The sequence below is a fragment of the Passer montanus genome, unplaced genomic scaffold (genome assembly GCF_014805655.1).
Source record: "Passer montanus isolate IOZ18808 unplaced genomic scaffold, ASM1480565v1 scaffold75, whole genome shotgun sequence".
Classification (NCBI taxonomy): domain Eukaryota; kingdom Metazoa; phylum Chordata; class Aves; order Passeriformes; family Passeridae; genus Passer; species Passer montanus.
Window position 1 is genome coordinate 1881948 of NW_024372702.1, and position 23510 is coordinate 1905457.

The window sequence follows — 23510 nt, forward strand, 5'->3', positions numbered from 1 at the left end:
TTCACAGGTTTTTTGGTAGCCACACTGTGATAATACATGAACATATATTATCACAGCTGGGAAATTTACAGGAACATGCTAAAATTTCATTTAAAAACTTGAATAATTAAATCTTTATTTGTAAGGGTAAGCATATTATTAATATTTTATAATACTGAAAGAATGTTTAATGTATAGCTTAGTGTTACTTGAACTGCAGGGAGTTTAATATTTCTGTTTTATTTTGTACCATCAGGAGAAAAGGTTTCTTTTTCAGGAAGGAAGTATTCTCAATTTCTACCAAAAATGTCTTTCACAAAGAGCCTAACAAAAAATGGAATTGTGTCCAAAAAAACCCTAACATTTTTCTTATGTAAAAAAATATCAGATTTTCTTTGAATATTAATGGAAAAAGGATCTAAAGAAAATCCTGCATATTATATCCCAGAGTACCTTTCTTATCCCTTTTCAATATGTATTAATGAGAACACATGAAGAAAAGAAACATGTAGGCTGAATAATAGACTCTTGCAGTAAAATCAATTTAAAAGTGGAATAGGCTGGCAAGAAAATGAAGACTACACTATACATAAATACATGTGAATATATACTCTGTATACACTTAATTTCTACTGCTCTGCCAGAAGTTTAAGAGAGCATAACTTTCCCTCTAGTAAGAAATCATACTAATTTAAAAAATTTTGCCTCATACGTCTGAACAAACACTAGTTAACAAGTCTTGTTTCTTATCCTAAAATAGCAAAATGTAAGATTTCCATCAATGTTGTGGAACTTGCTGTCAACAGGGAATTACATGCATTTTTGACAAGTGATTCAGATTCCTGAATATTTTTAACTGGATAAGTAAATTATTATGGGGTTTTTTTTCTTTACTGTGTGTGACACCTGTGAACCAGTACTCAGCCATCCTACAGATGAGGATGCTAAACAATAAGGAAAAAATTACTTAGAAGATTTTAGTAATTTTTAACCTTTGACGACTAAAATAAAATATTACTGAGTGTAAACTGCAGTGAGAGAATGTGTTAGGTTATGTCTACTAAGTCCACTCACCATCTAAAGCTTCATCAAATCCTTACAAAAAATGAATGATGGCATGCAGGTTCTTGTGGAATGAGGGCTGATAGCATGATACAGCTTTCCAGTTTTGTCAGCATTTTATGGAACAGTAATTCTGACACCCTGCATTTATCTAACCTTAAAGAAATGCAGACTCGCTCCAAGCAACTTGATTTAATGGAAGTCGTCCCTGCCCACAACCGAGAGGTTGAACCAGATGAACTTTAAAAGGGCCCTTCCAACTCAACCTATTCTATGATTTCTTTATTCCCAACAGCCCCTCGCCTGGTTTGACAACTCCCAGTTGTTCAAAAGTCATGTGTGGGTTCACAGAGGGTAAACAAATGCATGAAACATGGTAAAATTATCTTTCCATATGGAATTTAAGTATATGTAGCCTTTCCCTCACCAAACTATGTCTCTTACAAGAAAAAATTCCAAAAATATTCATTCATGTGCAGCTCACCTGCTTTTAGTCTCATAGAAATATCTCCACAGGACTAACTAAAAGATGGTTATTCCTGCTTAAGAATGCAGCAGTTCAGTGCAACTTCTCTGCCTTGGATAATGTAGTGAAACTTTATTTCACAACCATGTGTGTGGTCACAAAATATTAGGACTGCCATCTAAGAGTGTGATTAGGGCCTGCAATGATCACATAGAAATAGCTAGCCCCTGGTACCATCTGCTTATTATGAATATACAGAGTATGGAAAAAAAGATCATTAGAGTAAAAGTGTTAGAAATTTGAGCAAGAAAAGAAAATGAAATGAAACCAGAGAAATGTAAAATTTGGGGGAAAAATCAATTTACTGACATTTAAGAAGTCATTGGTATGGCATATTACAGAAGATAATTCAGGGAAGAGGAAGATTATAATGGTTTTATGAAGAAATAAAACCATGAAGTCCTCTAAAATAGTTTGGCTCACACTCCATTCTCAAGTAGAGACCAAAATTAACACTATTAAGCATGAAGAGCCAAAGCCAATTATATTCTCATGCAAAAATATTTTATGTTTTAATAATCACTACTGAAAATTTAACACTGTGAGTTTAGGGGGAAAAAGCAGTAAGAGAAGAAATGGAATTAAGGTGAGATATACTCTAAATACAAAACCACACTTAATCAGCATGATGCAATATTGATGTAATTACAAAATTTTACACAAACATCAGTGAAGGGTGTTATAATTACTGCTGTCTACACTGCAGAGGGTCTTGAGCTTGAAACATTGTAGCTAAGAGAATGATAATGATTAAACACAGCAAGATGAAAGACAGCAAAATGTGTAAGATATTTTCAACATCCACACCCTCAGAGCAGTGTCACTTTTATTTATTAATATTCTCCAAATGCAGGACTTCAGAATAATTCAACTAATCAACTAGCAGATACACTAATCTACTGAAATAGAATCAAGGATGTCCAGACAGCCTTCTGCCTACTTGCCTTCCAGTTACTTCGAGAAACTATTAACAGAGAACATCCGTGGCAATATTTTTCTATTGTTCTACTATCCTTAATATTGTATTCCCAATGTTTAAAATTAAAAAATAAAAACCACAAGATCTTGTCTCAGCTGCAGTGAGAATGAAAACAACTGCTCTCACTCTTCAGTGTAAGAACTCACACTAAAAACCTTGGGTAATTTCACAGACTTTTGTTTCCTACTATCACAATTTTTGTATTTATCAAAACTTCTCCAGCACCCAGATGTAAACAACATGTCCCATCCACAGTTAAGTAGAAATATTACCATGTCATACATACATTTCTATTGCATTTGCACTTCTTTTTATTTTAACTTGCCACTTCAGCAGCAGGGCAATGTATCAAATGTACTTTACAGTCCTTTACAGGGTAATTTTTTCATGTACTAAAAACCCCAGCAAGGTGCAATGCAAACTCTTTTCAACTTGTCTGTCCTGCAAGTTCTCAAACATTAACAGTTGCTAGTTACTCAACTACTTCCAGGATATCACAATACAATAAATAAACAACTTATATTTATCTCTGTTAACTAATTTTCAATTATTCTTGTCTGTATTTTAATTCATTATTAAAAATAGGCTTTTAATTAACCCTTTTTCATGATGTTTCACTGAGTAACTCCTTTTCTTCATCTTCCCTTTATAAATTTTTATAACCCCTTCTGTAGTTATAAGTCACATTTTGACCAATCTTTCCAAATTTGTCCTTAAACAGACATTTCTTCTCCACATAACCACATCTCTATGTTGCTTTTCTACCATACTTTTTTTTGGTTTGGTTTGGGTTTTTTTCGGGGTGATGTGGTTTGTGACAGAGGCAACCCATAGCACTACGATGCAAGGTAAATGAAGTTTTCTAGATGACAGAAAGAGCACCAGAGTTGACACAAGGCCAGCCAATTAGCCCACAACAAAATGTGGTAAGTGCTAGTCAGTCCCTCTAAATTAACTTAGAGGAGTGTAAGGTAATAGTGTAGAGGGGACTAAAACTATGCTTATAATGAGCAAAATAGGGAGAAAATGTAACAACAGAGCTTTTTTTTTTGCTGAAAAGAAAAGACTGAATTGTGCCAAATTTCAGTAGTGTTGGGTAAACAGAAGGGCCAATTAAGGACTTTGCTTCAGGTTCAATTTTCATACTGAAAATGGGTTAGCATACCTGAAGCTTATGAAACACCATTCTTACATTTCAATTTATTTCTTTCCCTTAAAAACCTTAGAACGCAAACACAGCAGTGTCATGGACAACTATTCAATCAAAATCCCTCTGAGAATTCAGAACTCAACTGTCTAAGAGCCAACACAAGTGCAGTACAAAACAATTCAAGTTAGCACTGGTGTTACTAACACAGAAATTTCGGAAGTTATACAGCTACACTGAATTAACTGGAAGAGCTCAGGTTGTAGTCAGTATTTCTACAGCTCAAAAGCTAAGGAGCATATAATATGACTACTACAGGAGAGCTTAGGTATTTTATCCATAAGTAAAGGTGACAGCTTCAAACTATCTTTCTAAGGCAATGGTTCCATACAGAGCCATCAAGGTACAGTAGTGCCTACAATTCATAACCATCTCTCCTTACAGCTTTTTTGTTTTACAACTGCAGCACAAGGAACAATCAGTGCAGTGAAAGCTGCTCATAGGAAGTGAATTGAGTAGCACTTTGAGCTTCCAGGAGTCATACAGAGCTTGTCAGAAATTAGTCAACTTATTCCAAGAAGCGCTGTCTGTGGCTGAGGCAATCTTCATGACATCAGGTGGTGATGCCTTTAACAGTTACACTACATCTCACAACTATATTACCAAGACACTGGAATTTTTCTTTTGCATCACCACTAGAGAGACTTACTCTTTCCTAGTACACCTTTCTGCCCTCTTCCTTATCCCTAATAAATGCATTAAACAATGCCAAAACCTGCTCAGACAAGACAGTATTGTAACCAACCTCTTTTCACAATTTATTGACATTATGAAAAAGTGCAGAATCTTTTCAAAATACCAAACAGGGTTGTTGCTTCCCACAAAGAGAGAAGGAATCAATATCTTGTAGGCATTATATTAGCTAGTCTTTCCTTTTTTTAGCCAAATGCTTTACAATTCTATTTTGAACATTATTCCTGCATTTCTCATATAGTTCAGGACCAAAACTCTGGAGGAAAAAGGAAGACAGATAAAGCAAATTCTATTTCATTTCTGGCAGTCCGTGTGTTACTAAGGGGAAAAAAACCACAGAGAATCAGGCAGGGCATTTGTGAATCCTGGTTACCCACAGAACTAAGCTGTTTGAAATCAATGGATTTTATGGTGTCCTGATCAATGGATTTAAGGTGTCCTGATAAGGGACTCAAAATTTACAGGTTAATGTATCCAAGATTCACTTCATTTCCTGTACCTCCCTTGTGAACTTTGCCATGTTACTTCATCTTCAAATTTAGCAAAGGGGAAGTGAAAGATTCGTGAGATTACTGATGGAGTGTAGGTACACAGCTCAGAACAACAAGGTCAGTGCATAAGTTTAAGCAGACTTTACTAGCTTTCAGGCCTTGAAATTGAAGCTCTGCATGTAAATAAACTAATGTCAGTTTGGTTCCTGTATTTCTATACTCTCAAAAGCAAGCAGAAAGGGAGCCATATCAGTTAAAACAGACCTGAGAAAACAATTCATGTTACATTTCAGTTCTGAGACCATCTCATAATTAAAATGTAAGATGTTACTTAACCTTCTTTATTGTGTTTATAAACATGTAACCCAGTTCTTAGTAATTTCTTTACATTTTGTGAATGTAGCAAAAGTGCTTCTTTTCCAACAGGTGTTCAAACATGGATTGCTACTTAAAATCTAAATGCTTGCATGAAACTACAATCATCAAAACATAGGCAACCTAAAAGCAGTCCAGACAATGCCATGTGAACTCAATGTCATTCACATAAATTTGAAGGAGAATTAAAAAAATCAGAAACATAATGCAAGAATGGCAATAAAATAATAATGAACTATCAGTCATAATAAAATTACAAATCATAAGTGGACAGCAGGCGATAACACTGATTTTTTACCAGACCTCATGGGGTAGTGGTTCCCATGTGAGTACTGTTAAACACATGGATAAGAAAAATACAGAATATTTTCCAAAGTTCCTACCAGTTGCCGAGACAGATGCAACTTGTCAATATAAAATCTAAAAGGCTATAACATTCATGAACACAATTAGTAAATGGTAATTAAGTTCTATTATACAATATTTTCAACCATTTAACTTATTTATACTTATGCCCCTACCTGTACATATGAAAATTTTTGTCATAACAGAACATAGACATTTGCTGAAGTTAAAATTTATCCTAAGATACAATTTAAATTTTGCGTATAATCACTGCTTTTAAACAGAATTAAAACCTTAATGTTCTATTCAGAATAGAAATAGTCTTATGAATAGGCATAAGAGCTTTCTGTATCAGTTATGTAAAAAGAACTAGAGGAAAAGCACACTGTTCTACTGAAATAGGAATTCTAGGTGGCTTCCCAAAGCAGAAGGATTACACAGGAAAATAAATGCTTTCTGAAAACTGTTATATATATTTTCAGATGTTGACTTGCTCTCATTTAAATATTCCCTTAATCTTTTTTATTTAAATTGGTATTGGTCAAATTATACCGCATTTTTGAGGGTGTTTTAGATGAGGAAAGACAATAGTTACTATGAATACAGCCAAAAGCAAATACAGGAATATATCCTGAAGTAAATTGAAAATCACATGGAAAACATAGGAAGAATTTAAGTGTCACCAACCCACCTCCTTTAATACATAATTCAAAATTTCCAGTGGCACTGACTACTTGTATAACCATTTAATAGAAAAATAAAACTATGAAGCTCATTGAAACTAATCAAAATTTAACGCATGTTAGCAATGAGCTTAAAAGAATTTGTGAATTATCTATAGATGAACTTTAAGAACACAAAATTAAAAATTCAAATTAATAATGTTATTACCAAGTAATTATCAACTTGTAAATCAAAAACCAATTCACAATTTTGACCTACATATTAAAAAAAGAGCTAATTATTAATCAGTATTTTCAGAAAACTACACTGCTGCATTACCAGCAGGTTCATTACACAGCACTGCAGAAAACCTTGTAGCACCATGTAAGCAGAATCCTGACTAATCCAGTCCAACCGCCAAACAAATAAAGCAAATAATATAACACTTATCAACATACTTTTGTCCTCATCTTTTAATTTGGAGTTTAAACAAGAATCAGTTTATTGCTAACTGAAGGCATAATGGCTGGAGAGCACATCGCACTGAAAGAGTAAGGAAAGTTTGTAAGGAAAGTTTGAAAAATGATCAGAAGAAAAAAATTAATGCAAGCTAGAGGTCATTCCAAGTGCTAAAAGAAGCAGGAGAGAAGACATGGAGTTGAAAGTGCAAGAAATAAAGGAAGGTAATTATGCGCAGAATTGAAGGAATATAACTTTTTAAAACCAGTAAGCAACTGAACACATACAACTGCCTGTTTACTTTCTGACCTGCTGTGTAAGAAGAATTGCAATGCTAAAAGTGTGAAAAGTAATGTGTTGGAATAGTTTAATATTACTAAATAGTTTAATATGAAAAAAGTAGATGCCTTTCCTACCCCCTAAAAAATATAAGCCCAAGAAAAACCAATTATTTTAAAAATCTAACCAAACTCATTGCTCACCACCAGCTGACCAGTGTTCAGTCAGTTCCTAAGCAAGAGCAGTACCTGCTCTTTTGTCTTCCTCACTGTTTCATCACTGAGCATGACACATTATGGTCTGCAATATCCCTTTGGATGGTTGGGCTCAGCTGTTCTGGCTGTGCGCCCTCCTAGCTCCTTGTGCAGCCCCAGCCCGCTCACTGCAGGGCAGTGGAGGATGAACAAGTCCTGATTTTGTGCAAGCTCTGCTCAGCAATAACAAAAACATTCTTGTGTTATCAACACTGTTTTCAGCACAAATCCACACAAGCTACTCCAAAAAAAATTAATGCTATTCCCTCTAAAATGGGTACAAAAGCTTCAGAGGGTAAGACCTAAAAGACCTCAGCACTGAAACAAAAAGTTAAGAATTGCAAAGGACTCTGAAGGTGAACTTCAGGTTGTATAAGGCTAGAGATCAGAGGGGATTTGAGACAGATATGTGAGGTGAATTTAGTAAAACAATAAGGGGATTGATTTTATTATATACCCTGGAGAGATCTACTGGTTATGAAGGGAATCAGCTGGCAATACACTAGGAGAATATCAATTAATATCATTATTATTATAGAATGCAGACAGTATTTCAGGAAGATGTCTCACTGTTTGTTTTGATTTCTGTCCATAATTCTTGCACATCAAACAGTCTTTTTGGCAAATCTTTCAGATTCACTTACAAGTGCTCCCACCCTTCCCTCCTGCTGTACTACTAAGGCATAATGGCCATTGTCTTTTTTTCTGAGTCATGATCTCATGATGAACAACACAGTCCATTCCCCCACCCACTTAAGATACTAAAGTAGTTTTAGGAATATACCTATGTAAAACTATAGTGAATTCTATATAAAATTACATTTTCCCAGATTTGAAATCTCATTCTATATGAAGCAGGTTTCTCTTCATGCAGAAGTAGGCCTTTAGTGCAAGATCTACTAACAGATATACTCAACTCATTTCTGCGTTTATACTTTCCAAGAAGCAACATATTCTGTCAAAGTAATTTAATAACTATTACTTCATGTATTTGTTCTCCATTGCTCATATCAACAAATCCTGGCCACCTTTCTCTTTTCTGTTTGAACATTCCTGTGAAAACATTTATCAACTCTGGTCTCACAACTAGGATTATGAATTTTCAGGCTAGCTTCCCCAGACACAGAAAACACCAGAAGGTAAGGATAAGAGATAAAAAGACTGTGTTATTAGTAAGGGAGTATCTTTCTCCTGGTTCTCAGTTCCCAGGCAACATTCATCTCAAGATGAAACCTTGAAGTGATAGAAATACAGATCCAGAAAACTATTTCATATTAATACCCAAGACTCACTTATATTCTATATTCCTTTGTCATTTGAAGGAGCTGAGAAAAACCTTCAGACAAATAAGATACTTTAAAAATACTTATAATAGACATATTTTAAAAGGCGAAAATGAGAAATGGATTCCAGGGCTATAATGATGATGATAAGTAAATGAAAGGACTACTCAAATATATTCAAAGGATTCAAATAATGCTGATCACTTTAGCAGGAAAATAGAAATGAACTGGTATTTTTTAAAAATTAGTTTAAAATTAAAGAATCACTTAAATCAGAAGTTTTTATGCTTATTGGTGTTGATTAATTTTTTATGGTTGAAGAAGGGAACCCTGAAAATTAAGTTTGACATACTGAAAATTAAAGGAAAAAAAAAATCAGTGAAACAGAGCTCTGATTTTCCCACATTCACTGTATTCTATCCCAAATATCTGAAAGATGAAAGAGGCCTTGAGAATACTTTAAGGAAATAATTGTATTTCCTCAAAACATATCAGTTTCTCTACTCTATTTTTTTTCCTTCATATTGCCTCAAGGGGACAGACTGGAGCAACACAAGGAAAAATAATAGGAATTCCCAGCATATTTTGAGACTGTAAATTAGTCTCAGTTGTGTTTTCCCAGGAGTCAGGCATTGAACCAGTACAGGTTTGAATATTGCTTTCTTAGAACAATGGTTGTTATGATGACAGTAACAAATGTCAGGTCATGAATTTACTAACAAGGTAATAATTGTTTCACAAGGACTCAGACAAATGTTCTAAACTCTGAACAGCTTTAAGGTTACAGTATGCTGGTAATTCTCAGTGCCAGCACTGCAAGAGTATGAATTCTCTATTCGTAGGAATAGTTTTACAGTGACTAACCTGTATTCCTGATAGTAGCAACTCACAAAAGAAAACTGATTTCCTAAGCCTTGCATAGTCAGACTCGTTGAGTAGCAGTAATCAGTAAGAAGACCTTGATCAGGATCACCCTGATTCAAAGCTCAGGTACCATGGCACAGCACCAAGGCTCTAAATACACCATGCACACTAGAGCTACAAATGTGCAGTAACCAGTTGGTAAGTACAAAATGTACTCAGCATGTCAATCCCAACACTTTCATGCCCTAACTCATTCTTGGAGGTAGTCTTTTAAAAGCTAACCAGAAGACCAATGCTCTACTCTTGTCTCTGCCTAGTGATTACAAAAGCACTCTCTTCCAGTATGAAACCTGCCTGGTTTAGGTACTGAGAAGAGCCAGAAAGGTGTGCATGGCTGACAGCTGCTGTGTGGTCCAAAGCAGGGCAGCTGTACTCCCATCAGGATGCTGTCAATCCTGTTCTTACAAACTTTGCTGGGGCAGAGCTGCAAACCCAGCTGAGATCAAAGCATCAGCTCCTGTGTGCCTGGTTTGGAAAGGCCACTCTTTTTCTTAATTCTCCCTATTTATGTTAGATTCCAGCTTTGCATATATTTTACTGCCATCTCCTTCTGCTGGTTTCCTATATCCATGTTTATACATTTATATTTACTTCTTTTTGTAGATTATAGATAGACTATATGGCTCACACAGAGAAAATGCATTATATAACTACCTCAAGTTTCCAGCATTTTTAATTTTTAAATTCTCTCTCTAAGTTACTCTACATTTTTACTGAAGTCATCTGATCTGAGTACATCACAGGGCACCTTCATGGTCAGATTATTGCTAAGAATACTTTGTCACAGAATGTATTTCTGTTGAAGGAAAGCACGAAAGTTTCGGATCTCATTTATTCCTTCAAACATAAAATATAAATTTTATAGCTACATACTCAGACCTGAAAAGAGTGAAGTATGAAAAAAAGCTTTCTTAAAGACATAGAACTTGCACCTTCAGGCAAGCACACAGAAAATTGATGAATGCTTACTCAAACTAGCAAAGACTACATTAAGCAGGCATTTAAATATGGCAGTGATCAGAGGAGCATAACTTCCTTTTCTCCTCCTGCCTGACACATTACTTACTTCAGCAAAAGAAAACATAAAACACTGAGAAGAAAACCATCTCCACAACAGCCTGTGGAAGATAGCCACTAGATGCTTTGGAAGCAAATAAGAGCCACATAATATGCCCATGCTTTCAGTAGAACTTATTTTCTCACACTGAGAATCATGAGATGAAGAGAGACCATAAATTTCTAAAAACAGGTCTTTGTAAAGTTATAATAGAAGCTTGTGGCAAGTATCAAAGAATATAACAAGAGACTGAAAACTTCAAGTATCAAGACTGATCTAATATTTAATTTTTAAAGGCAAGGCAGACAGCTAAGATCTCTGGGAAAGGGCATGTCATTAACAGCTGTTCCTGAATGTTAGTTTCAAGAACCTTTACCTGACACCTTTCAAAGCTCTGATGGATGCTGTACTGAATAAATGACCAGGAAATACTCTAAAGAATCAATCTGGGGCAGCATAAATATGCATTAGTCAAAACAAAAACTTTCTGTGGTTTGCTACATAAATATTAAAAATAACTGCAACTTTATATCAGAGTACCTCATTTACCAGAATTTCAATTGAAATCATTGTAATAAACTCCTTAAACAGAATCAAAGCAAAAACACCAAAGAGCAAAAATATTCCACATTCTCTTTAGTCAACACAACTGGGCACAGAAGTAGCAAATGGAGATGTCTTGTTTTAGGAGGGATTATTTACATGAAGCAGCACAGCATGTGAAAAAATGGATGGGCTGGATGGCACAGTGGGAAGATTATCACTCCTGCAAATTTACTGAACTATTCCATTATTAAGAGACCCCACACACAAGATGACTTACACTGCTGGCCTGAGCAGTGCAGCAACAGGTAATTCATTACAGAAGATTAGGACATAGATACACAAGGTCAACAGACTAATTCAACTTCTCTGCTTCTATTTTATTTTGGTCAATGTTGTCTCTAAGAACATAATTTCTTGAGTGTTGACCAGTGCAGTGTTAGGATAAATATGAAAGTTATGAGAAATTTCAATGTCCTGCAACCTGATAACTCTCAACATTGCTAAAATTGTTCTTGAGTCTGCCTAAATTCATCATTTTTTAATTTATTTCCACAAAATACATCATCTGCGGTTTTACTGGAAGCTAGTAACACTACCCTGCTTGAAGGTCAGGGAAAAGGATTCCTTCAGTTTAATTTTATATGTCCTAGAAACAGTTTCTTAGCCAGCTACAATGCTGATGGAAATTGGCAATTTTCAGAAAGATGAATTTTCACTTCTGCAGCACTCTCTGAAACACCTTTTAATATAAAGATTAATTGGAGCAGAAATAGCTCTGACTATACCATTTAATCTCATGTCCAAACTATTTTGCCAGAGAATTTGAAAGAACCCCCCCCCAAATGCATATAATTATATAATTCAGACTTAACATAGTAGTATGGGAACAGCATATATTATAAAGAACATTTCTGAACATTCCACAACTCTAAGGGAATTCATAAAAAAGAGTTAAAAAGAGGGGAAAAAAGAGGGTTTCTCTGAAAGTGAAAAGGGGGAAAAAGGTACAGTATGAGAAGCAGGAGAGGAAATGTTTCCAGGATGTTTGCAAATTTTGACGCTTTGAAGATGTCTTCAACATGACATGGTATATGGCATACAGAGAGTCAGAGAGGTGAATTTCTGGCTGAGGGTCAGTTTGCTCTTGGGTCAGCAAAGAGCAGACAATCACTGCTGACAACAAAATCTTAATGCAAAAAGAGAAAAACTCTAAGTAGTCTGGACTGTGGAGTTTGTCATACAGTGCAAACAAGCTTAATCCAAGAAAGAGAGCAGTAGCTGCTGAAAATTGTTTCATTTCTCCTCTACTGAAGAGTGATTATGTCACCTCCACATTGTACACAAAATGCTTAATCTCTACTGTCTTAACACTTATTTTCTATTCCACAGCACAGGTCCACACTATACAATTCAAGGTAATAAATATCCAGAGGAAAAGTTTTTTCTTATTGTCCTATAATTAACATGGATAACTTTTTTTTAACCTTAGAGGTTAAGCAAAAATTGCTCATGAAATTACAGAGCAGAAGCTGCTGAAAATGTATGACATATTATGAGTAGAGGAGAAAAAGCAGCTGAAGAAAGAATCAAACAGCGCCCTGTATATTCTGTGTCTGTGGAACACTTTTCAGCAAAGTGGTACACTTATTTAAAAATTACACTGAAGTGCATGTTCACTCACTTGATATAAGCTGCTCAGCAGACCTACTCTGCATCTTTCCTCCATTCTAGGTAAAAACAACAGTGCAGTTGAAGAAAAAAAATCCTTTATTAGACATTTTTCAGCACAGCTTTGAGACAGGATGAGCGGTTTCATTAACATGACCAGGGTTATATTACCCCAAATTTATTTTACATTACCCCAAGTTTATTTCCCTTCTCCATTACCACAGGTATGGAGGAGGGAAATAAACTCTAGCAGAGGCTGTCACTCAAGCACAGCCAATTTCCTTAAATGAGGGTAGACAACTAATGTGTAGATCTGAGGTAGATATCATAATTTCAGCCTATTGAAAATGGAACACAAACGGTATCCAAAAATATACCATTAGCAGTTAAATATCAATACAGGAAAATAATGTGTAAATTCTGTTCAAAGACTGGATTTTTAATTACAGACACTCTTTTAAGGTGAAATATTGTGGCAAATCACAGTGCGCAATGATTAAAATGCTAGTCTGATACTTCAAAATGCTTTATTCTTGGCTCTAGTATGTAATCAGCATGCACAGTAATTCTCTGTCCTCAAAAGTTAGAGAACACTAGAAAGATTTTTTTTAGCACCCAAGAGAATTAGGAACTTCAGTGGCTTTGAATGTAAAATACTCAAAAGTCATATAAACACATTATGAAATTCAAAACAGGGAAAAAAAATAAATAAACTTCATTTTGATGCTTCTAAAACTATCTTCCTAGAAAAATTTAACAAAACTTATTGAATTTTATTCGAATGTCACTTTGTATTTCTAGAGAAAATTGCTCTGCCAAGGGAATGCATGAATAAAGAGAAAGGATTGATTTGGGAAGGACAAAAACAAATACCCAAATAAACAAACACCTTCCTTTGTGAGTTGTTCAACTCATATTACCTCAGTTTGACTGACTATAAAACTCTTTGTATTACATGAATTACATGCAAGATGGGAATAAAATTAAATACTTCTCCTGAAGACTCTATGAAGCAATGCAGCAGCCTGCTGAACTCAAATATCATTTGCTGAGTGTCATCAGATGTGCTGTAAGTATTGGAGAAGGAGTGGACAATCAAACAAATCATAGCAGCTAAAACAATTTTATCTAAAAGGATGCACCACTTTATCATTACCCACACCACAACATATTCCACAATATACTGGAGCAAACTTGAAACACATAGTACAAACTGCCAAAAAATCAGCTGAGGACAAAAGCATAAAAGACCAAATTCAGAATCTGTTCTGTCTGTAATAAAATCTTGGTCACTTTGAAAACTGACATCCCTCAGTGGGAAACTAATACTGTACCAATTGTGACTTCAGTTTTGCAAAAACTTGTCCATCCCCATACTATGATTTCTGTAAAAGAACAGGGACAAAAAATACAGCAGAATACAATGCACAATTCAGATTTTCATCATGTTTTCTGTATAAAATATTTTTAATTTAATTTTTGTAAAGTACCAGTGAAAACTAAATAGAGTTTGGTGATATCCTTGCATGAATACAACTATTTCGTGGCGGTAAAGGGCTCAGTTTAATAAACCAATATGCATTTCAGTTCAGTGTAGAATACCTCACAGGTAATACTTCAGATATAGTTCCTTAACAGTTCAGGAGGAGAGGATAGATATTGTTTTTCAATACAGTTAGAGGAAGAGTTTTGTTGTTTCTATGGTAACAAATATATCTTTTTTTACATTCTTTTGTCATACCATACAATTGGCAGGCTATAAGCATTCAGACTGGACAACCAAGCTTCCTCTCCTCTGCATCAACCACTTGCCATAAAGAAGGTGAAAAAAAAAAGGGCTGCAATCACATCAAAATTAATTTGCTTGAAACTACGTAGATGTTAAGCTTTCACAGGGCAAACCACAATAAATGACTGGATCACAGAAGGATGTGTTTCTGCAGTCTTGAGTAAATAAAAATTGTGATCCAAATAGTCTCTAAAGAAAAATTTCCTTACCCTAAGGAAAAAAAAAAAAGTAGCACACGGTGGTGGAGAGAAAGTTGAGATATTTTCTGTGTTGCCCTTCTTTATCTTCCATTCTGAGATGTCCCATGAAATCTGAGATGAGGCAAACTGCCAAATCTGGCAGGAAGCCTTAAGACTCCACTGAGAAGCAGCGTGTCCCCAAATTGTGGGACAAAACAACTCAAAATATAGTTCTAAGAGAACTTTTACACAAAAGCCAAATTTTTAGCTTTTAATTAATGAAAACAATACTTCCTCTCTCTCAGTACACAAAAAGATAAGACTAAACAGAAGCAAATCCAGTGAAGAGCCACTGTGAGTTAGGGTTAGATTCACTTGTTCTGTGAGGACAAAGTGAGGGAGCTGGGATTGTTCAGAATAAGTAACTTGGGGGCTGGGGGGTGGCAGGGGCAGTTTCCACAGGAGGGTATCTTCACAGTGGTGTAAGGGAGGAAGACAAGAAAGAACACACAAGTTGAAACAAGAGAGGTTCTTACTTCTCTGTCACAAGAATAATCGAATAACTAAGTGAGACTCCCTACAGAAACTGCAGTCTTGGTGTCCCTGCAGATTTTCAAGACTCATCTGGGTAAGGCCAGCAGCACTCTGACCCCAAGGTGTCATGGCTGTGAGCAGGACAACCTCAACTACCCTGTAATGCTTTATACCTATGGAAATTTTCTATATTAAATATTTGATATTCACATGTGTGTATTATAACTTATACAAATCTATTCCCTTAATAGTTTAGCTGAAGCAGTCTGAGATGTTTCATTGTCCCCTTTCTGTGATCAGAAACAGGCAGATCTTAAGCTAGGATGAAGGATTCTTTTTGGAGAAAGATTACTTAGTTTTGGAGAAAGATTCATGACTTTTTTTTCTCTTATCTCTTAAAGAGTTATGCTCTAAAACATTATCCAGTTACAGTTGCATTACACATGCTTAGTGTGTGTATGAGATCACATTCTATTTTGGACTTTAAGACCTGGTAGCTGTTTCTAGGTGCAAACACTCCTCCTTCAACTTACACCTACAAGCCAACATAATTTGTTTTCCTAAAAAACCTCTTTCACTTTGATAATAGCATAAAATGAATAATCCTTTGTAGTAAATTCTCCCAATTCCTTCAACCCTATCTTTTTTTCTGAGGAGTCGTCATCTTCTCACTAAGTAGCAGTCCTACTTCTGTTGATTTAAGACATTTCTGAAAACACTTTTTTAAACTTTGTATTTTGTGCTATTAGAATATCCTGTGTATTACACTGATGTCTTCTCTTAACGAGTTCTGCTACATTATCTTCTGAATACTTCTTAAACATTGTCTTAAAAGAAAATTTAAGCTGCTGGCAAAAGACAGAAATCTTGCTACTGAAGAACTCTTTCATCTGCATTGCAAATTAGCAGCTAACATGTCTACTTGGAAATTATTCAGCATAGGTAAGAAAATCTCACAAGGTCTAGGATGAGGTTATTCTTCTATAAAATCCATGAACCTGAGACATAAGCATAGCTTTATTCCACAATAATATTCTCATTACTTTCATAGGCTTACTAAATATTATATGACATTAAAAGAACATATTTCAAGGCCCAAGTCTCCTTTCATTTTTGAAATTGTGTCCATGGTGCTTTATAACTGCAAATTAAATAGGATTTCAGTGATAAAATGGGTCTAACTATCCTGACGTATTAGAATTCACATGAAGGAATATGGGACCAAGTTCAAAAACCATCTTGGTTACATCACAGGTCATGTCAATGGTTTCTTTTTCCAGACAAAAAAAAACCCCAAACTATAATAGCTTGTTTGAATCACATTCAAACACCTATTTTTGAATTAGGAATAAATTTTTTAAATATACCTAAAATTGACTGTAACTGCTTTTGTTAAATTCTGTTCTCACCAAAAGAAAAATCAGTATATTTAGATAAAAGTTGGCCTGAACACACATCATTACTGTAAAACAAACTCAAAAGAAAATCATAAGAAAATAACTTTATTGCCCTACACTTGGTGCTTGCTTGACTAAATTAGTCACTAAACTGCCTAAAAAAAAGTTATAGTTCTGTTCTAGCTACTGAAATTAGTTTGGCGCTTCCACTGCAGTTTCTGTTGCATTAGGGTAATCAGTCTGAATGACAGCTCTGCCATTGGTAGGGTGGACAACTAATGATGACAAACAGCTATTTTTTCCACTATCATGTAGGATTCACAAAGTACAACATGATCATATCTTGTATTGGCTGTATGGGCCATGCTTCTAAATGTCATGAAAACCAAACCAGCCAGCTTCCTGCATATCTGTGTAATGGCTCACAGCAGTAATGGCTGGACAGAACAATAAGATTGCCAGCATGTCCCCATCCAATTTTTGGGGTTTTTATTTGATAAAGAAGGCTGGAGATCTAAATCTGACAAAACAAATTTGTTTGGTGGCTGCAGTTCAGACCTCATTCAGGCAGTAACAGCATCAATAAAACCACCCAAATTCATAAATGTGGTGTTTTACTTAGAAGACTGCATTAAGCAAACAGAAGAAGCATGTTCTTGCTCCCCTGCTGAGGTTTCTTCACTTCACATCATTATAATACGACAATAAATCTGTCTGAGCACCTGCCTGTTGTTATTGGCTATAAATCCCACAGTATTACAAACCACTCCAATTTCATTTTGGCAAATGTCTGTTACTGATTTAATGCTCTATGCTTCAAAGAGTTGCATCATCAGTTGAAGATGTATGGAAACAGTGAGGCTAACAAATCAGGTTCTGAAAAGGACTAGAGACAGCTGTCTTGAAATGCTACTTTACATTCAGTAGTGTTACTGATATCCACAAAACATAATAATTGTCCTAACTGGGAGACTAGAATTAGTGGGTCTTCCTCCCATGCAAAGCCTTGAGACCTTGGAGTTAACAGCACTAGTAAAGAAAGACATTGTACTGTGCTGTGTTTTATTACATGGGATTTTAAAAAAAAAAAATATTTCTAGCCTTATTTTTCTCATATATGAATGGTGAGTCCACATCTGCAACTTTGGTAAGGAATAATCTCTCCCTTAAGGACATACTTGAAAGATATTTACAGATCATCTCTCAATCAACATTTTGATAAATTTAGCAGATGGAATTTCTCAAGTCTTTCACTGGTAATATTTCCCAGATCACAGGCCTTTCTTAAAACTCTTCTCTGAATTTATCTCAGCAATTTGCATTGGCATAACAGGAGAGCCAATCTGGACATTAATATATAGAGCAGCTACATGGATGTACAGAAAAACAAATCACCTTTCATGATCTTGATGTTTGCCTTCTAACTCAAAGACATTTTTGGGATGGAGGATATTTAAATATATATTTAAATATATTTTATTTATATTTATTTATATTTCTCCTGAGAAATCAGCACAAGATCACATGAAGTAAAACATGAGGCAAACAACTTTTGACAACTTAAATATTTCTAGCAAAAATCAATAATTCAGACATTAACATGTTTTATATTTTCTGCTTCATCTAGTGCTGGAACATACAAAACTCATTTAACTATCCATTGCAGGACTTGGTGACTATTTCTACCAGAAATCATCTAACTCTACTTACATTGTCAATTAACAAAAGTACATGATGTACATTATAATCTTCTCTATTATCTTCTTGTTTAAATTTGGCAGACTTTAAAATGTCATGTCAGAAGTTTGCTATTAGAGTAAAATTGTGATCAAGCACAATGTTGCTGCCTGCCTGTTTTCAATACATTAAATATGAACAGTGGAAGACATGTTGAGATTGTCTCACAAATACTGTAATCACATGACTTTCATTAATTTCTAGTATTTTCTCAGCAATTACTGCATGTAATCATACACAGAGTGTATTTTTTATCTTAACAGAGTTTTATCTTGACCCTATTTTTTTGAAGGTATGAGTGTTTCTTCTCTTCAATTATCTTTGCTGTTTGGGCTTTATATTCATCTATGAGGTTCCAATTAAATGCCTTTCACTTGACTGCTGTTCTCCACCTCCCACCTGCATCTCTCTGGCAAATTTTTGAAATTTCCTATGGAGTATCTGACACACGTAGTGTTAATTTCCTCTACCTTCACAGAATGTATGAATGTACATTGACATCTTGATTACAATTGAATGCTTCTGTTTCCCCCTTTAAGGCCTTTATCTGATGAGGTCCCTTATGTAAAACTGAATGTAATTAACAAATGTCTCTGCAATACAAATATCTACTGAATTTCAATTCTGACCTAGCTTGACTTGCCACATTAATTGAATGAAAGTGCTTTCCTGGAAGGACACAGCTTATTGATGAGATGACCTAATCAAAGTTATCTTGGCAGGTATCCATAGTCAATATGGAGCCATATAGAATCTGGGGTGGGAAAGTAATCAGATTGAAATTTGCTTTCCTGTTCCTTCTGAAATTGGAGTATTTCAATTCTTAAAGCATTCCTAATACAGCTACACGAAGTTCTGGGAGATATTGTGCCATTTAGAAGCTGTATCTGAAAAATTTCCCCTAAAGCTACTGAATTGTTTTAGTGAATATAAACAAATTATGCACATACTGATATTGCCCGGGACTTCTCTAAGAAAACAAAAGGTGTCTATAAAGGAAAGTAGTGCTTTAAGGGTTGGCATAATCAGATTTTGGGTTTTCAGTACTTTCAGGTAAATGTACAGGGCTCAGGGAGAAACAGATGCAAAGACAATGTGTGCTTGGGCAGAAGAAGGTCCAAAAAGGCTCATCTTTTGACCACCGGATATATTTAACGGCAACATAATACAGCCCAGATAGATTTAAAAATATTCTACTTACCAAATTACAGACATCTTCATGATTTCTTGGAGACACTAACAGAAACCCACAGAGACAGAAAAATTATGACTAACCCTAAAAATTTATGAAACAGAAGAATCACAGCAAGGAACAAAGGAGCAGTCATCCACTGCATGCCAAGCAGCTAAACTGATCACATGATAATTTAGGTGTTACAAAGGTATGCTGATCTACAGCAGGACTTAGTCACCTATTTCCATCATATAAATATGAAAATTAAGTAAACAGAAAGAATTCAGCCTCGTGATAATTAAGACATTTAGCTAAATAGCTGTCTATTAGGAAAAGAATATTGTGTGAAGATGATCTCTTAGCAGCATATACATTGTCCTATGACAATTTTCTGATACTTGACATGTCATTTTATAACAATATTTCTATACGGTAGTGAAACCAGAAGAGGACAAAAACTTTCTACACTTGGGAACAAAAACAGCTGAGGAGTTTTGAGGATTTTAACTAAATTTAGGTTCTCAGGAAAATGTGAGAAAAAAAAAAAAAGCCATCAAAACAATCAAATGTGTACCAACTAGAAATTTCTTTCTGCTACAAAATACAAGGTTTTATGATAGTTTCCTATACCAGCACATGAATTCGGGGTTTTGATACTACTGTATCTGATATAAATAGGAGGAAAGATACAACATAGAGGAAAACAGATTATCACCAAGGCAAAGTTGCTCAGAGAAAATTTTCGACAGGTATTGTCAATACCATTTCAACAAATGAAACAAATACATCTGTTGAAGTCTCCTCATGATTCAGGCTCACTCAGTGTTTTCATTAATGATGAGGATACTCAAAGATAAAACATAACTTTCAGTTTTAAGCTTCCAAGTAGTTGTCATTTTGACAATGTGTAACTCGGATTTAAAAACCAAGCAAAATTACCCTTAAAGGTGGACAATATTTTGAATCTAGGGTCATCACCCTCCTACACAAATAGTGTGAAAGTGTGGAAAAATGGTTTCACAGAAAAGGATTTGGAGGTTTTTATGGTCCAGGAGCTAAACCTAATTTTATGCTGTTATAAAAGCAGTAAATTGTATTTGGGATATACCTGCTAATACACAGCATTGAAAAGGCTGGAAATTATTTTCTACTGTACTTGTCAAGCATAAAGACTCACACAGACTACCTCATCAAATTTCAGGCATTTCAATGAAGATTAGGGTCAACTTCAGACAGTCCAGAGGAAACAAGAAAAATTACAAAGAGATTAAGAGCTGTGAAAAACAAGGAGGAGAGAAAAGAATAAAAGAGTAATAGGGGTTATGATGTTTCCAAATACCTACAGAGCTACGAAAAAGAGGATAGCATGAATTAATTTTCCATGCCTAGGGATTACATGACCAAGAGTAACAGATTTAAACTGCATCAAAAAGAAGAACCAAGTTAGTCCTAAGGAAAAACAGAACTCAAGCCATCTATCCATGTGGAAGATAATACAATAAAATATGATTTGGAAATTGTGATGCCGCTGTCCCTGCAATCAGTCCCTTCGGAGACACTTTGGCCTTCCACAGACATGGGCTGACAGAGACCTAATGAAGTCTGACAAGGGCAAATGCAAAGTCCTGCCGCTGGGATGGAGTAACCCATGCCAGCTGCACACAGGGCTACATCAGCAAAGTGACAGCCAGCAGATTGAGCAAAGTGATTTTTTCCCTCTACAGCATTTGTGAGCCTCAACTGCTGTCCATGGGTACTTCATGTATAAAACACAGATTACAAGACATGTTGAGGTAGTGAACTGCAGCCAGTATGAGTTAGAACCTGATGAACCCGATGGATAAGGAGGACTGAAAATTGCAGCTGGTTAGTCTTCAGAAGAGAAAGTTCATAGGCCATCTTACCTTAATGCCTAGGGAGAAGCTGTCAAGAATAGAGAGACCTGCCTTAACAGTGCCAGTGACAGATGAAAGGAGATAAACACTGCAACAAGAGTCAGCTGCTTAAACTTGCACTTAAGTTTAAAGTAAAAAAAAAAAATCACCATGATGGCTGTCAAATATTCAGCTGGCTTCTAAGAAACATGTGTAAGTCCATCTTTGGAGATAGTAAAAAGCCTGGGTGAGCAAAGTCCTCAACTACCTGATTTCATCTGGCCATACACTAAGTAGCAGCTGCACCAAACAATCTCCACAGATGCTGTCCAGGAAATCAAATCCTCCTGAAAAAGAGAAACATTCCTGAAACATCAGGAATGACAAGCATACTTGATTGTATTGAACATCGTAAAGATGACTGCATAACCATGAGCTATTCTGTCAATTCTATAACTCAAGAATTTTTCATATTGTGGGGTATTTTGAGGAAATGACACTTGACAACTGAGGATCTATCAGCAGACAATTTCACAGAATGACAGTGTAGTTGCAACTGGAGGGATCTCTGAAGATCACCCAAGTCCAAGTCAATTAGAGCAGGTGGCTCGGGAGCATGTGTATCTGGATAGAGATATTATCAAGAATACAAGACTGCTGGGGACCAATTTAGGTTCCTGTTTTGCCTGTTTGAGTTTCACAGAGTAAGTCAAGTTTGCATGGTATATATTCCTATCAGATCCACAGACATTTGAAGATGCCTTATAAAAGTGCCACTAAAAAAATGGACCTACCTGTAAATCAGAAAAATGTTTGCAACAGCCCTAATACATTTTTATTTCCTTATTTTTACCATCATCAGCATAATTTACAAGAACAGTGCAGGGAATCTGCTATCATTCCTCAGCACAGCTGGAAAATTTAACTCAATTTTGCCTTACACCACCCCTTTCCCATGTACTCTGCATGCAGTTATTTGTCATAAACAAATAAATTAGCCTTAACTGTTATGAGCAAGCAGAATGCTTTCAATTAGAGGTAGCACCTTCAGACTGTTCACTCAGCAGCAGGAGGACAGGAAAATGTGTCTGTTATTGAACTCCTTGGCACCGTCTTGCTCGAGGATATTTATTTTAATAAACACAAGGTCGTTATGCTGGCATGAGGACACCACAGGTTCTCCCTAAGTGTTACTCTCTGATTACATGTTATCTATCTTGCTGTTGTATCTCTAGCTGAATTTTGTCAGCCTCAACTGAGCAGCTCCTGTTAAAATTAGAAAAAACCTCAAGGGAGGGCAGTCTCATAAACAGAGGACTCTAATTCTAGACAGCTAGCAGACAGCTCCATATGCAGGAACAGCTCCAGCTCCTTTGTGCTGCTTGCTCCATCAAGCACCTGTCACCTCACAGTAAGCTGCAAGCATTGCATCTATCTCTGCATACTAAGGACAAGGTTGTTCATGTCTTACTTACCTGTTTTATTTTGTATGCAGTAGAGAATGTAGCAATGGAGGTGCTGATCATTAAGAAGCTTTTTTGAAAGCTGGAGATGTTTGGATATTATCCTGACTGAATCTAGAATGAACAATTGCACACTGACATTTCTATGTTGTAGACTAATTATACTGTCAGGTCAGCTAATGCCACTCAGTTTTACAGGTTTTAGTCCACTTCTGTTGCAGCAAAGCACCGCCACAAAGTACCAACTTACCACATTGCAGAACAACAAAGGCAGTATGATGAAAACTCACTCATGGCCCTGAAAAATCTTTTTAAAATGACCACTGTGCCTCCAGTGAGAGTAGTCTTATTACCACTTCTCTGGGACAATGAATGGAGAAATAAATGCTCTTGGAAAATACATGAGACCTTTGTCTGCGGTGAAATGACCAAATAGGCTTATCTTACATTTGGAATGCAAAGGGATGACAATTAAAGGGTTATTGAAGGGGGAGGGACCAAAAAACCCAAACTCTCAAGCACCCACTTCAATTAACACATCACTTAGAGACTGAGCTTTTCCTGACTCAAAAT

General features: G+C 35.7%; 1 protein-coding gene across 12 annotated transcripts in view; it reads right to left on the reverse strand.

The window, feature by feature from the left end:
* LRRC4C (leucine rich repeat containing 4C) overlaps positions 1 to 23510 on the reverse strand; it is a 485302-nt gene that overhangs the window by 284803 nt on the left and 176989 nt on the right. The gene's annotated exons all lie outside the window — the stretch shown is intronic.